The sequence below is a fragment of the Coturnix japonica genome, unplaced genomic scaffold (assembly GCF_054131305.1).
Source record: "Coturnix japonica strain WE unplaced genomic scaffold, WE-NBRP24 Scf053, whole genome shotgun sequence".
Lineage (NCBI taxonomy): Eukaryota > Metazoa > Chordata > Aves > Galliformes > Phasianidae > Coturnix > Coturnix japonica.
Window position 1 is genome coordinate 1,245,628 of NW_028188956.1, and position 14,698 is coordinate 1,260,325.

The window sequence follows — 14,698 nt, forward strand, 5'->3', positions numbered from 1 at the left end:
TTTTACAGTTAGCAAAAACAGGGTATTATGGGTATTCTTAACTATGTCTACATGTATTACATATACATATATATTATTATTTTATGTAAATGAACTTTTAAAGCCACTTTGAGAAATAACATGCTTTATAAACATAGTGCGTGTCAGCATTGTTGTAAAATTACACCCTAGTCTCCATGAATGAAGACCTAAGCTTGAAGTAGCTGATAATGTACTTATGAGTTACTAATTTCTAAGTCATTGATGTTTCATGTCAAAACAGTAACTTAAGATTTGAAAAAGTCAAATAGAAACTTGTTAAATGAAGGGTTTAGAGCAAGTATACTTGTTCCTTTGTTTCTCATTATTCCTTTCCTATCTATTAAATACTGCATCAATTTGACAGTACTGGAAATCAGAATCTATTAAATAATTACCCAGTTTTAGCAGTACCAGCGTGACAGTCCACTGACTTTATCTAAGAGATTAAATCAAGTAGTCAAAACCTTTACTGTCATAAACTCTGTGGGACTGGATGGGTGAAAGATTGGCTCAAGCTGGTACAAATTTTTTCAGTCACTACTGAATCGCGCAGTGTTGATTGCTACAGCCAGATAAAGATTTAATTTAGATCAGAAGTATTTGGAAACATTCATAAAGATCCTACAAGATAGAGTTTATGAGGGAACCAGTGCATGGGCATACTGTTAGACTGGATGTATCTTTAGAGAAGAAATATATTAAATGGCTGAGTCTGTGACTAACCTGAGTGTTGTTAACTTTGTGTATACCTTTCTTCTATATGAGGAGTTGGCTAAAGGAGTAAAGGATGATTCTTGAGATCTAACTTCTTTTCACTGATGCTCCTGATGTAAAAGCAATGGATGTGTAATCCATAAGCACTCACGGACGCGCAGTTGGAAGAGAGTAAATTAATCATACTGGAGGAACGAAAGCTTTGAAATGGGGTGAAATTGAAATTGGATGTAATTTAGTATTGCAGTGTGTAAGGTCATGCATGTCCGGATTAATTAGATTCTTACTTAAAGATAGAGAATCAGCTGAAAGTGACAAAAAACTGCTGGAGCATTAATAAAAGGAGATTGAGGCGAGTGAGAGATTTGTCCTAACGCAGGGAACGAATTCCTGTAAGGAAGGATGGTAAAATAAGAATGCTGTTATGCAGATAAAAAGTAACTTAATTTGGCATGTTCTGTACAACTTAGGTGCTCCTTTAGAGGAAGGATTAATTCAGAACATTACAGATGCAAAGAAGGGCTATGAGGATTATTGGTAAAACTGACAACTTTCCCTGTGAGAAGACCACAAGAGTGTGACTTTATTAATCCGGAAAGACAGTGGCTCCTCATGGAAATACACAGAAAGAAAGGAAAAATAACAGAATGCTCTAAACACTCCAGATTGCTCTATTTTTCTAATGGGCACCCCTTCACTGACCAGGTCACCAAGTTACACATCCAGAAGCATCGTGGTAGGATGGCTTAACATCTTGGTGCTTTCCTCTTGGTGAGGTAGCTCAGGTTTGCTTTCTCCCATCGTGTAGGTAAATGTAAACTTTGTTCTCACATCCCCATCTCTTGTGTTCAGGAGAGTGTAGCCTGTGCAAGTCTGAAGATACCATTCTCACAACAGTGTTTTTTGATGAGGTTTTTTTTTCTTGATGTGGAAGCCTCACTCTAGAGCAGTCTGAGAACTTTTACTGAAGTGAAACAGTGTTTTGTACAAACCCCTTGAGACTTAGAAGTATATTCTTTTCTACATCGTTTTGTCCTCCCTATGGTGCCCTCTGTCGAGCCTTAAAAGGCCACGTCAAGATGATCTCTGGTGACAGCAGCAAGAAAAAGTGATGATACCAATGGATGCCATGCCATTGGCTATAGTCCTCTTGAGAATGGCTTGATATTTTCTACCTCAATCAGTACAGGTAGAGATGATCAGGTAATTAAGCTGGATTTTCTGCTAATAGATGATGTAATTTTTATTCCTGGCACTTGACTCAAGCAATAATTGCTTAGTCCTTCATTAGTTGCTGCTGTCATGCATGCAGTATTCCCAGTGGCTACTGTCAACTCACTCTGAAGAAAGAAAAGGTCTCTACTTATTCTTGTTTTCAGTGTTGAGTGTAATCAAATTCACTCAGTGTTCGTGATGCCATCCAATCTGCAGAAGAAGCGTTACGTCAATTAGCTCTGTGTACAGCGTGAAGACTGTGTGATTCTGTGAGGAGTGGGATCGCTGAGGTTGGAGCAGTGTTTTTGGAAGTTGGTGACATAATTATAAGTCAGGTCAAATATATTCCATAAATCAATGTTCCCAGCTGTCCTGCACTTGAATGCAGATGATTTATGGATATAAAATCTCTCAGAGGAGGAGGGAAAAAAAAGAAGAAAGGGGAAAGATTTCATTAAAGTAAAACTTGAACTACTCAAAACGATTTGGTATGATCTTTACATTTGAAACCAAGCCCATCGCCTTGATTCTTTTTAGTCCTTATGCTAATAAAATGATAACTGCTAGTTAAATATTGCTCTTCAAAGTCCATGTTAATTGTGGTAACAGTTCTGGGAAATTTTATTAGTTTCTGCCACAGATAAGTGTTTTCAGAGGTAGTTAAATAACATCTTTATTCCAGCTGGGACCTCATTGTCAGGTTTCTCTTCATTAGATAATCTTAAAATAGCCTTAAACTACTAGAACTGCTGCAATACAGTCAAGTATACCGATTCTTTTTCTCCCTGAGAGACAGTTCTTCACAAGGAGAGGGAAAAAAAAAAGTACTGTTGGCTGATAGCCTAGTGAGAAGTCTATCTTGTCCCAAAGTGCAGAATGTGATTTAAAACAGTTATGCCTCCTGGGTACAGCCCGACAAGCGCTGTCACTTACATGGGAAAACAATACGCTGTAATCCCTTTCTCATCACTAAAGTGTCAGTTCAGCACATGAGGTAAATGCCATCTCTGCAAAGACAGCGTCACTGTCCTGTGCTTGTATGGCTTTGCGTAAGGGCAAAAATCACCCCATCTCTAAGTATCCCCAGGAAAGTAGTAGCCAGCTGTCGGAGTGCGGTTCAGCTGTAGAAGCATCACAAACGTGAAGGTTCTGAAAATGGTTGGGTAGATTCATGGGGAAAGAACAACTGACTTGAGAGAGGCTTGTTTGGGGCTGGGAAGGAGTTTTGAAGAAGATCTGTTGTGTGCATGTCCTATTTCTGCATCTTTCCCAAGTGACGTCTAGCAGATGTCTGACCTTTGGTCTGACGTGCTGCTGTCACTCTTCTGTTTTGGAAGCAGCATGAAGTGCTCTGCTGTCTTTTCCTTCTGCCAACCTCAGATATGTGCAGGTTCAGGCGATTATGATGGAACCCAGGGGCATCAACAAAGGTCTGATACGGTACCATGCTTGTTCTCTTAGGCTAGGAAGTGCATGAATAACAAATGGAGATACCTGACTAGCTTATTTTTGTCACTATTGTGCTTGATGTGATATGCTAAAACCTGCATCTGAAGCCTGAAAGATCTTAAGTTGCTTTTTCTTAAGAGAAGGACCATGGGGCAAACGCCAAGAAAGCATTACCTTCATTTCTTACATTTTTGGCAGTAGTGCCTTACGTGTTCTTGCTAACTGAAGTATCAATGGAGTTACAATGTGGTTCTAATTTAATGGGTATATTTAGTACCAATTCATTTGATCAGAAACTGAATCTAATTTCTGAGTTAATATTATCATTGTAATGTTTTGAAGCATTATCTATTTAATGAATCAGATTCTACACAATTACTTTAAAATTACAGTGTCTGGCATGAAAATATTATTGAAGAACACTGAGTTGATTTGAATTTTTACACTCAATTTTAACTGCATAGCTGAGATCTTTAGGATGGCGCTTTCATCTCTGCTTCTGAGTATCTGCACTTTCACCTGGGGACACTGGGAATGCATTACATGTTAATGAGGTTGCCTGTGTCATCTTGTAAAGCGAGTGCATGCAGTTGTGTGCATAAATACCCTTTCCTCTACCAAAATCAAGTGGGAGAGAAATTTTTTAGGGCTTGATGGTGTATGGATAGAACAATATCGTAGAGTAAGTGTTTGTCTAATTAACAGAGGCAGCGTTGTTAGACCTCTACTGTAAAGAGAAATTCTGTAAGCAAAGGGATTTACTTTCTTAGAGTGATGCAAAGACTTCTTCCAGAATTAGACTTCAGCAAATGAGCTTTTTGTGCATCTGAGTCGCACCTGTGAGCCAGAACTATTTCAATGTAGGAACAGTGATGAAATCTTTGACTGCAGAACTGTTTTGTATTGCACTCTATGTAGAAAACGTCACAAAATCCTTGTAGGTTACTCAAAGGAAATATTGATGTATTGTGACCTACTGTATGTTAAATGCTATTCAGACCAGGTTCTAAACTTGGATCTTTAGGTGCCTTTCCCTGGGCCATCTCAGCTGTACCAAGTATGTTTGCACTAGAGCATGAAGCACAGGTTAGACCTGTGTGCACTTGGGATAAGAAGCTCAGGGTACCTGGTTCGTGTCTCTCAACTCAATGACACAAGGTTTAAACCGTGACCAAATATGACAGCAAAAGGTTTCCTGCTAGAAATTGGCTGTTGAGTATCTTGAAAAGTAATTGTGTTGATGTTCTGCCTTTCATATCTTGGGAAGAGGTGCTTTAAACATATAATGCTTCCTGGCATGGTTCAAACTGATGCTATTTTAAGAAGTAGGAACGGAGGAATTCAGAAAATCCTCCTTTAGAAATAGTTTCAATTTAAAACGTAGCATTCTAAGTTTCAGACTCAAAATGGAGAAGATCCATCCCAGAAATGGGAGGAAGGCTTTGGATGAGGGCATACTGTTTATTATTTTTCTGCTACCATTCAGGTTTTCTATAACAACAGCACAGCCGGAACCCATTTTGAAATGAAATGCGTAGTGAACTTAAAACATTACAAATGAGCCCATTTGTGCAGTTTGGAATTCCTCTAAAACCAAGGATCTGAGCGGATAGCATTGAACTGTTCTCAATCTTCTATTAGCAAATGATTTTCTGCATCAGAGGATGAAGGAGAAGCTGTTTTCTCCCTTAGTGGAACTGCCTTAGTATTACATGGCTGATGGTCATTATTTGAGATTACCTTTTCTTTGTCTCTGGTTGCAGCTGTTTCAGGACAACACTGTGCGGTGAGATGTGCTCTGGTGGCCTCCTTTTTAACACAATATGAGCTGCTATTAGAGAGTTGCATTTGTGTTAATGCCTTTAATTTTTTCTCCTTTCCCCTGCTGTCCTTCTCTAATACACAGTTTAGGAGCCAACAGCTGTGTCTCTGCTAAATGCGTGTTCTGGGTCTGGCACTGCAAGTTGAAGATTCAAAGCTGTAATTAGAGGGGCACTTTAGCATTTCTGCTCACATACCTAAGTTGGATATTTGGTTAAGCAGAAAGGGAGCTCTATATATTTTCAGGGACTCGTTTGCTATCAGGCAGGGATCTAGTCTTTCCTGGCACCTATCTGTGTTTTGCTCTTTGGACAAAGATATTTGTGCTACAGGCTAAAAGTAAGCAAATCTTCCCATGATTCCCATGTTTGCAGTGTGCTGCAGAGGATAACAAGGCTCCTGGTGCTGTTTGCCCCCACTGTACTATGATTCTGGAAGGCATTTCTGTTATTACAGTGCAATTGGGGCACTCAAGAACGTCAAAATGTGTGAAAAATAGAAAATAAATGGACTTAAAAAAGAAAACAAAAATCAAGTAACAGATAATTAACTTTTGAGTCCAGCTGATTGTTGGTGCCTTGGCCATCACTCAGCTGACCAGACTTTGCAAGGTCTTTCGCGTAGTCCATCCAGCATTTGACATCCTGCCCCCAGCCTGACTGCAGGGCACCTGAGAACAGAGCAGCTGGCTCACTGCTGTTATTTCAAGGCCTGAGTCTCTCCTGACACATTAAATGAAGATCATGATGCAACTGAAAACAGTTTTAAAAACACATCTCCTACTATCCTTGAACCCTGCACTTTACATGTAAATTGAAACTGCTGGCAACAAATAAGAGAGTATTTTTTGGACCTCAGTCTATGGAAGGTGCAAACTCATAGCTGCAAAAATGGATAGACCTCAATAAAATTTATTTATGCAGCCAAACACTCGGAGTAACTTCCAATAAGCACAGAATTAAATTTAACAAGATATGTCAATTGCAACACTCATTGCAAGTTATTATTATTGTGATATGAGCCAATGAGATTCTGTCTGAACAGGTTATATCCATTTTTCTAGGTAACTCTCTGGTATTTGACTGGTATGCAGTTGAGCTATTACATTTTATATACACCAGCTTAAATATCAAGAAGCAATCTTTGGAGATCTATGCCACGCTGGATGCTTAAATTGCACGAGTGCTTCAGAAGCAGTTTAACAAAAAAAAATCAGTATTGATCAGAAAGAATCAAACTAGGATGTGGCTCTGGGCATCCTGGTCTGGTGGCTGGCGACCCTGCACATAGCAGGGGGGTTGAAACCGGATGATCATTGTGGTCCTGTTTAACCCAGGCCATTCTATGAATCTATTCAGTGAACCTATGAAACTATTGGATTTAAGTTTCTAGAGGAAAACTTTGAAACAGGTATTTTTAAAATTACCTGTATGCGGGCACAATCTGTAATCAAATCATGACTACCTTGTCTTTATGCATGCTGTATGTAGCTTTCTATGAGTATAAAATGGAGGGGTGGTCTTTGGATCATGCTAGGTGTTAGTGGAGGTTGGCTCTGGAAATGTGGTGAAGGATCAGTGAATGTCAGATGCAGAGAGAATTAGAGAGGTCATTGCAGACTGAATGACAGCAACTACCACAGAGAAAAGGAGTTATTTATTTCACTTGGGAAAAGCACTGAGGTAATAAAATGCCTTCTGAAAATCTCAGCTTAATTTTTTGCTCTCTAAAAGTGATAAAAATCTGTTTCAGTTACTTTTGATTGCAACCAGATTGCGTTTAACTGCTTTCCTTTTTCACTGTTGTGGCAGTTAACATGATTTCTGTTCCATTGCCAGAACTCACAAGGACAGTAGCTTAGAAGTCTTCAAAGAAAGCATCTCAGCTACAAGGAGATCCTCCTTGGGATTCCTGATAGTCCATCTTTTTGTTTTCATTCATCGCCATGCACAATATGAGTGAACCGATGACTGCTGCTTGTTTGAAGCTCTAACATACTAATTCTAGGCTTATTAAAAAAATTAAATAAAAAAGCTAGGGTTCATAATAGAATAAAGAAAATAAGTGCAAAAGAGCTACCTTCAGGCAGCTTTTCCGCTGCCTTAGTGGATGGGGAAAGTCATAGATATGTAATTTAAATGACTCTGCAGGCTGAATATCTAGCTATTCAATGTGACATTATAAAATGCTGAAATAAAGTCAGTCAGTAGAGCGTTCTGACTGATCCAAGAGCTCCAGTGGAATAGCTGATGTAGAATGTGGTTGTAATGCACCGTACACATAACATTAGATAACCCCATTCGGATTTACAGAGTTACCAGACCCAGCACTTTTCAGATGCTGGAAGGAAAGAAAAGCAACGTTACTGAATGTTGAATATTAATTTTGGAATATAAAACTGTATTAGGAGGAAAAAGGTGGCTGTGGAACTTAAAAAGCAGAAATTGGAGCCAAGTAAAACTTGGTTATATTTATGGTACAAAAATAAAGTCAAGTAAAGCGCTATGAATTTGCATTTTAAAAAAGGAATCTTAATTTTATCATACTGTGAATAGCACAGAAGCCTCCTACAGGAGTGGAAAGCTACCTGACTAATGAATTAAAAGGATATGATTAACTGGAAGTGTAACAAAAGCCATTGGGGAATGTCTATTTAAGAATGTTTCATGATTTTGAAAACCTGTGTTAATCTTGGAAGTTTAATTACATGAAGATAGGCCGGCCCGAAAACTTCCTGCAAGTTAATCCTGGTGTTTCAGCAGCCTGAAGCTAAGCTTCATTTGCAAAGCCTGGATTCCTTGAGAGCCAGCTCATGTGCCATGCTGGGTGAACTGACTTGGTGCTGTAGCTTAAAACAACATTGGGTTTATAAACGTGTATATATTTAAAGCAATTCAACGTTACAATTGGAGAATAGATAAAACCTCCCTTGCATATGTCCAAACCAACTAATACTTTGTGTTGAAAGTAAGATGGAAAGGAAGTTAATGGATCTCCACTGTGGCAGATGAATCCACCCCATGACAGTGAGGACTGATATGGCAGCAGAGAACCAACAAGTCATTGTACTTGTAGGGGAAATGAATGTGTTTGAAGCACTGGAGAAATCATTGGTGTTTCCTCCTGAAGCCCAAAATTTCTGGATAGCTTGAGAAATGCAGCTCTGTCAACACAAGACTTTGAAGGGTAAATGTGGATTTGCATTTCACAGTTGTGTTATCTGAATTTCTGTTAGGTATGAGCTCAAGCAACTGACATAAGAAAATTATACCTTGTTTTATGCTGGGGAATCTGCTCCTTAATTTCTTCTGGTGTAGACCCTCAGGTGACTGAGGGACAAAACCTTACCAGAGCTTTCCCTGCAGTTTAAAGAGAAGCATCTTCCTCATATTCTGAATATATGCAGCGAACACGTGGTAGGTTTTGAGATGGTAAAGGCAATTTTTCTCTTTACAAAAGTCTTTTTCTTGAAAAAACAGGTAATATAGAAGTAATTCAGGAAAATAAGGAGGTATTGATTGAAATTAACCAGTTACAACAGTAGATTGATAAGATGGCAGAAGGATGATTTTCTGAGGAATGAGCCTTTCTGAAACTTCCTATCTTGTACTATGCAGAATCACAAAGCTTATCACTTCTAGGCTGTTACACATGAAACTAATGATGACTCAAGTGACAAGCACCCTCTGCCTTCTCTTTGGTATGATGCCTGTTGAGAGCTGAGGTCACTGGACAGTGCTCATCAGAAATAGGTCTGTCGAAGTTGGATCTGTTCAGCTTAGCATTTCTGGTTGCTTGTACGTGTATTTCTGATGACTTCTGTGTTAACCTTTCTGGATGGAGTAGAAGGTATATGAAGTTGTAGCTACCACCCCTGATGAAAGAAAACTCAATAGCCCTTGAAAAGATTTACCCTGTCTTAATTGAAGTGGCTCAACACAAAGTTGATTTGCACACCCTGTGCTACATGAAGTCTGCAATCTGAGAAATTTATTACAAATGGATTCTTGTAAGACAAATCGTGTGGAATAAATTGTTTTTCTAAGGAGCCAAATGCAGCTCTTTCAGTGAAGTATAGACAAAAATTATTGATCAGAGAGCGTTGTTTGGTTTTGTTTTAATTTCTGGAGTCTTACAATTCCCAAGCACTGTCTCATTCTATGACCATCTGTTTCTTCCTGAACTCTCTTCTTATTTTGTGAGGCTAAGAATGAAATGAATCAATTTCAACCCATTTTCAGAACAAGTATTCCAGGGAAAAAGCATTGGTTGGAATGGTGTGTGCTGTTATAATTTCTATCCCCAAAGCAAAGGCATGGAAGGTGACAAACGGCACTATTGAGGTTCTTGCTCTCTTCCCCCCCTCCCCACACTGGGAATGTTGTAAATGCCTCATTGAACTGTCTGAGGGTGTGTTATTTTCAGTCTGTATCTAGAAATACAGGATAACCAACGAGGCTTCTCCCATTAGTATATTTCTTTATCCCTCTTTAGAAGTATTGTTTTTTATCTAGCGAGTCTGTGAGAGTTTGACATTGGATGACTTTATAAAACATTCTACTAATTGGATTTGTTAAAATAAATAAATCAAACACTAATTGGAACGTGCCCTGCCATTATTTTTGCTTACTGAATTAGATATAATGGCGTGAAGTCCTTTTTATCATATTTGTGCACTTATTTAAACACCCCCCTGGCGCACACTTCTGCAAATTCAATTATATATTCAAAGGAGGCACTCAATTTATGCAAGGCTGGTTTACATTTAATCCGGGGGCAAGACTCAGTAACTGATGATAGGTCTGTTCAAGATTAATTAGCATCACTCAGATGAGCAGTGGCATTGTTACAAGCCTGCAGTGTAAAACAAGGGATATTTAATCTGTCCTGTGTGAGCTGTTATTTGCTTCAATATGACCCTTTTCAGGAAGGGAACGACTTCATCCTTTTTTGGCTTTCATTTTGTGTGAAAAGAGATGGTCAACACCACATGCATTATCTTAACAGTATCAGAGTCATCTCAGTTTCCTTTCTTTTTTTGCCCTACTTAGCAATTGTATTTCTTCACTTAATTTTTAGCTGATTAATGGAAAGATTCTGGTTTGCATCCCGAAATCCTTAGCCCTGTTAATTATTAACGAAGACACCAAACCCCATTTTGGTTGGTGTGCAAGTGCTTTACTTTTCCTCTGAGCTGCTTTGTGACGCTGTGGGTCGAGCTGTGACGTGCAAACCTAGAATCTAAATTCACTTCATGATATCTTTTATAATGAATTATCTTCTCTCTGTTAATGAAAATCCCTGTTCTGCAGTCAAGCAGTTTTGTTTCAGCAGTGGCTGATTTTGTATTAAGATGGAACTTATCTATGTGGTTTTTCTTCTCTTGTTATGTTCCTGCAGAGCTGTAGCTTTTAGGTATCCATACAGGTGTGTCACGGGTTACTTAGATTTACCTATGCCCGTGACAGGGGAAGCCACCCCGTGGGCCCCCCTCCCGGGGCCCGGAAAGGAGGGGGAAAAAGGGAGTGGGATAAAACAGCGACAATCTAAGGAGGAAAAACTTATTTTACTAAATATGATGCCGAAATACAAGATAACACAATATAATATAATTGAGGCTAACAAATTGAACGAAACAGAGAGAGAGAGTCCCCGAAAACCGAGAGGCCTACTGTGAGCTCTAGGCGACACGGCTGGAACGCTTCCCACTCTCCGAGAAGTTCGAGAGAAGAAGGAGGGCACTCCAGCCTGGGAACGAGATTATACAGCGTCCTGGTCCCGTGACTTATCATTAACCCTGTTGTTCTCTGGGATATGTAGTCTTCTTCTGTGGACTGCACATTCAATAGAAGTATCCATACTTTACATGATGTTATGATGTGGAATACTGATACTGATAGCAAAATTACAAAACCATGACATTCCACCCCTTATTCTACATTATTACATCATGGTAAAAATATATATACATATATATACACGTATGTAAAATTATGATAGCTAAACAGTAGAATTACATGTAACATAACTAAATGTACAACTATAATACTATAATAACTAAAATACACTACACATGCAAACATATATACATATAAATACATAAAATTATTGACTGCACTCCCTCAGCATCAAATTCCCTTGTGGTACACACTGAACATCCCCATCCTTCTGCATTACCCACCAAGTGCACCCAGGTCCCTGGGCAAAGACAGTTCCACGGATAGGTTTGCCCTTTCCAGAAGCTGGAAGGACCCAAACAGCTTTTCCCAACATGTTCTTTACATGTACAACAGGGACCTTATCTCCTTCTACAGTGTGTAGGGGGCTAGATTGACTAGGACCATCACGATTGACAGATCCTCTAGTATTCACCAACCAAGTGGCTTCTGCTAGATTCTTCTCCCAGTGCTTAAATGTTCCGCCACCCATTGCTTTCAACATAGTTTTCAACAACCCATTATATCGTTCAATTTTACCAGAAGCTGGTGCATGGTAGGGAATATGATAAATCCACTCAATGCCATGATCTTTGGCCCAAGTATTTATAAGGGAATTTTTAAAATGTGTCCCATTATCAGATTCAATTCTTTCTGGGGTGCCATGTTGCCACAGGACTTGTTTCTCAAGACCTAATATGGTGTTTCGAGCAGTTGCATGGGGTACTGCGTATGTTTCAAGCCACCCAGTGGTTGCCTCTACCATGGTGAGTACATAACACTTACCACTGCGAGATCGTGGCAAGGTGATATAATCAACCTGCCACGCCTCCCCATATTTATACTTTTGCCACCGCCCTTCCTCCCAGAGAGGTTTCATCCTTTTGGCTTGTTTAATTATGGCACATGTTTCACAATCATGAATAATCTGCGCAATAGCGTCCATGGTTAAGTCCACCCCTCGGTCTCTGGCCCACTTATATGTCGCGTCTCTTCCTTGATGACCTGAGGTCTCATGAGCCCATCGAGCTAGAAATAATTCACCCTTATTCTGCCAGTCCAAGTCAATTTGAGCCACTTCAATTTTGGCAGCTTTATCTACCTGATGGTTGTTTTGTTGTTCTTCAGTAGCCCGACTTTTGGGCACATGTGCATCCACATGACGCACCTTTACAACCATATTCTTTGTTCGGGCAGCAATGTCCTTCCATAATTCAGCGGCCCAAACAGATTTACCCTTCCGTTGCCAGTTGTTTTGTTCCCACCTCTGTAACCACCCCCATAAGGCATTTGCCACCATCCATGAGTCAGTATAAAGATACAGCATTGGCCACCTCTCCCGTTCAGCAACATCTAAGGCCAGCTGGACAGCTTTTACCTCTGCAAACTGACTTGATTCTCCCTTACCTTCGGTGGCCTCTGCAACCTGTCGTGTGGGGCTCCACACAGCAGCTTTCCATTTGCGATGCTTCCCTACAATGCGACATGATCCGTCTGTGAATAGGGCATATTTCTTTTCATTTTCTGGTAATTCGTTGTATGGTGGGGCCTCTTTAGCACGTGATACCTCTTCTGCTGGTGATGTTCCAAACCTTTTATCTTCAGGCCAGTCCATGATTACCTCTAGGATTCCTGGACGATTGAGGTTTCCCATTCGCGCTCGCTGTGTAATCAGCGTAATCCACTTGCTCCAGGTGACATCGGTAGCATGATGAGTGGAGGGAACCTGTCCTTTGAACATCCAGTTCAGCACTGGCAGTCGAGGTGCCAAAAGGAGCTGTGTTTCAGTCCCGACTACTTCGGAAGCAGCCCGAACCCCCTCATACGCGGCTAAGATCTCCTTCTCAGTTGGAGTGTAGCACTCTTCAGACCCCTTATATGATCGACTCCAGAATCCCAGGGGTCGGCCTCGGGTCTCTCCTGAGGCTCTTTGCCACAAACTCCAAGTGGGGCCTTTCTCTCCAGCAGCAGTATAGAGGATGTTCTTTACATCCTGTCCAGTCCGTACTGGCCCCAGTGCTACAGCTCGGGCTATCTCTTGTTTAATCTGTTCAAAAGCCTGCTGCTGCTCAGGGCCCCATGCAAAATCGTTCTTCTTCCGCGTCACCTGATAAAGGGGGCTTACAATGAGGCTGTAGTTTGGAATGTGCATCCTCCAAAAGCCTACTGCACCCAGGAAAGATTGTGTCTCTTTCTTGCTAGTTGGTGGAGACATGGCAGTGATTTTGTCGATCACATCTGTTGGGATGTGACGACGTCCATCCTGCCACTTTATACCTAAGAACTGAATTTCCTGGGCAGGTCCTTTTACTTTGCTTCGCTTAATAGCAAAGCCGGCTTGTAGAAGAATTTGGATGATCTGCTCTCCTTTTGTGAAAACCTCTTCTGCTGTATCACCCCACACAACAATGTCATCAATGTACTGCAGGTGTTCAGGAGCACCACCTTGTTCCAGTACAGTTTGGACCAACCCATGGCAAATGGTTGGGCTGTGTTTCCACCCCTGGGGCAAACGGTTCCAAGTATACTGAATGCCCCTCCAGGTGAAGGCAAACTGTGGCTTACATTCTGCAGCCAAAGGAATAGAGAAGAAGGCATTGGCAATGTCAATGGTGGCATACCATTTGGCTGCTTTTGACTCCAGCTCGTACTGGAGTTCCAACATGTCCGGCACAGCAGCGCTCAATGGGGGTGTGACCTCATTCAGGCCACGGTAGTCTACTGTCAGCCTCCATTCTCCACTGGCTTTACGCACTGGCCATATGGGACTGTTAAAAGGTGAGTGAGTTTTACTGATCACTCCCTGATTCTCCAACTGGCGAATCAAATCATGAATGGGGAGCAAGGAATCCCTGTTGGTGCGATACTGCCGTCTGTGCACTGTCTTTGTAGCAATCGGTACCTGCTGCTCTTTTACTCGTAGCAGCCCCACAACAGACGGGTCCTCTGACAGGCCAGGCAAAACAGACAGCTGCTTAATGTTGTCCATATCTACAGCAGCTATCCCAAAGGCCCATCGATACCCCTTAGGATCCTTGAAATGCCCCCTTCTGAGGTAATCAATACCCAGTATACATGGAGCCCCTGGGCCAGTCACAATAGGATGTTTTTGCCAGTCTTTGCCAGTGAGGCTTATTTCAGCCTCCAGCACAGTCAATTCTTGAGAGCCCCCAGTCACTCCAGAAATATGGATTGATTCTGTCCCTTCATGACTGGAGGGCATTAGGGTGCACTGTGCACCGGTATCCACCAGCGCCTTATATTCCTGTGGTTCTGATGTGCCAGGCCATCGAATCCACACAGTCCAATAAACTCTATTATCCCTTTCCCTCCCCTGACTGAGGGCAGGGCCCCTCTATTGGTTACCTGTGATGACTGGAGCAACTCCACTGGTGGTTGGTATGTCTAGTAGTTCTTTCACCCGTGCTCGTAGTGCAGAAGTGGGCTGATCATGCCACTTCCTCATGTCTTCTCCACGGTCACGTAGGTAGCGCCACATGGAAACACGCGGTGCAATCGTACTGTTGTTCTTTGCTCGAGCT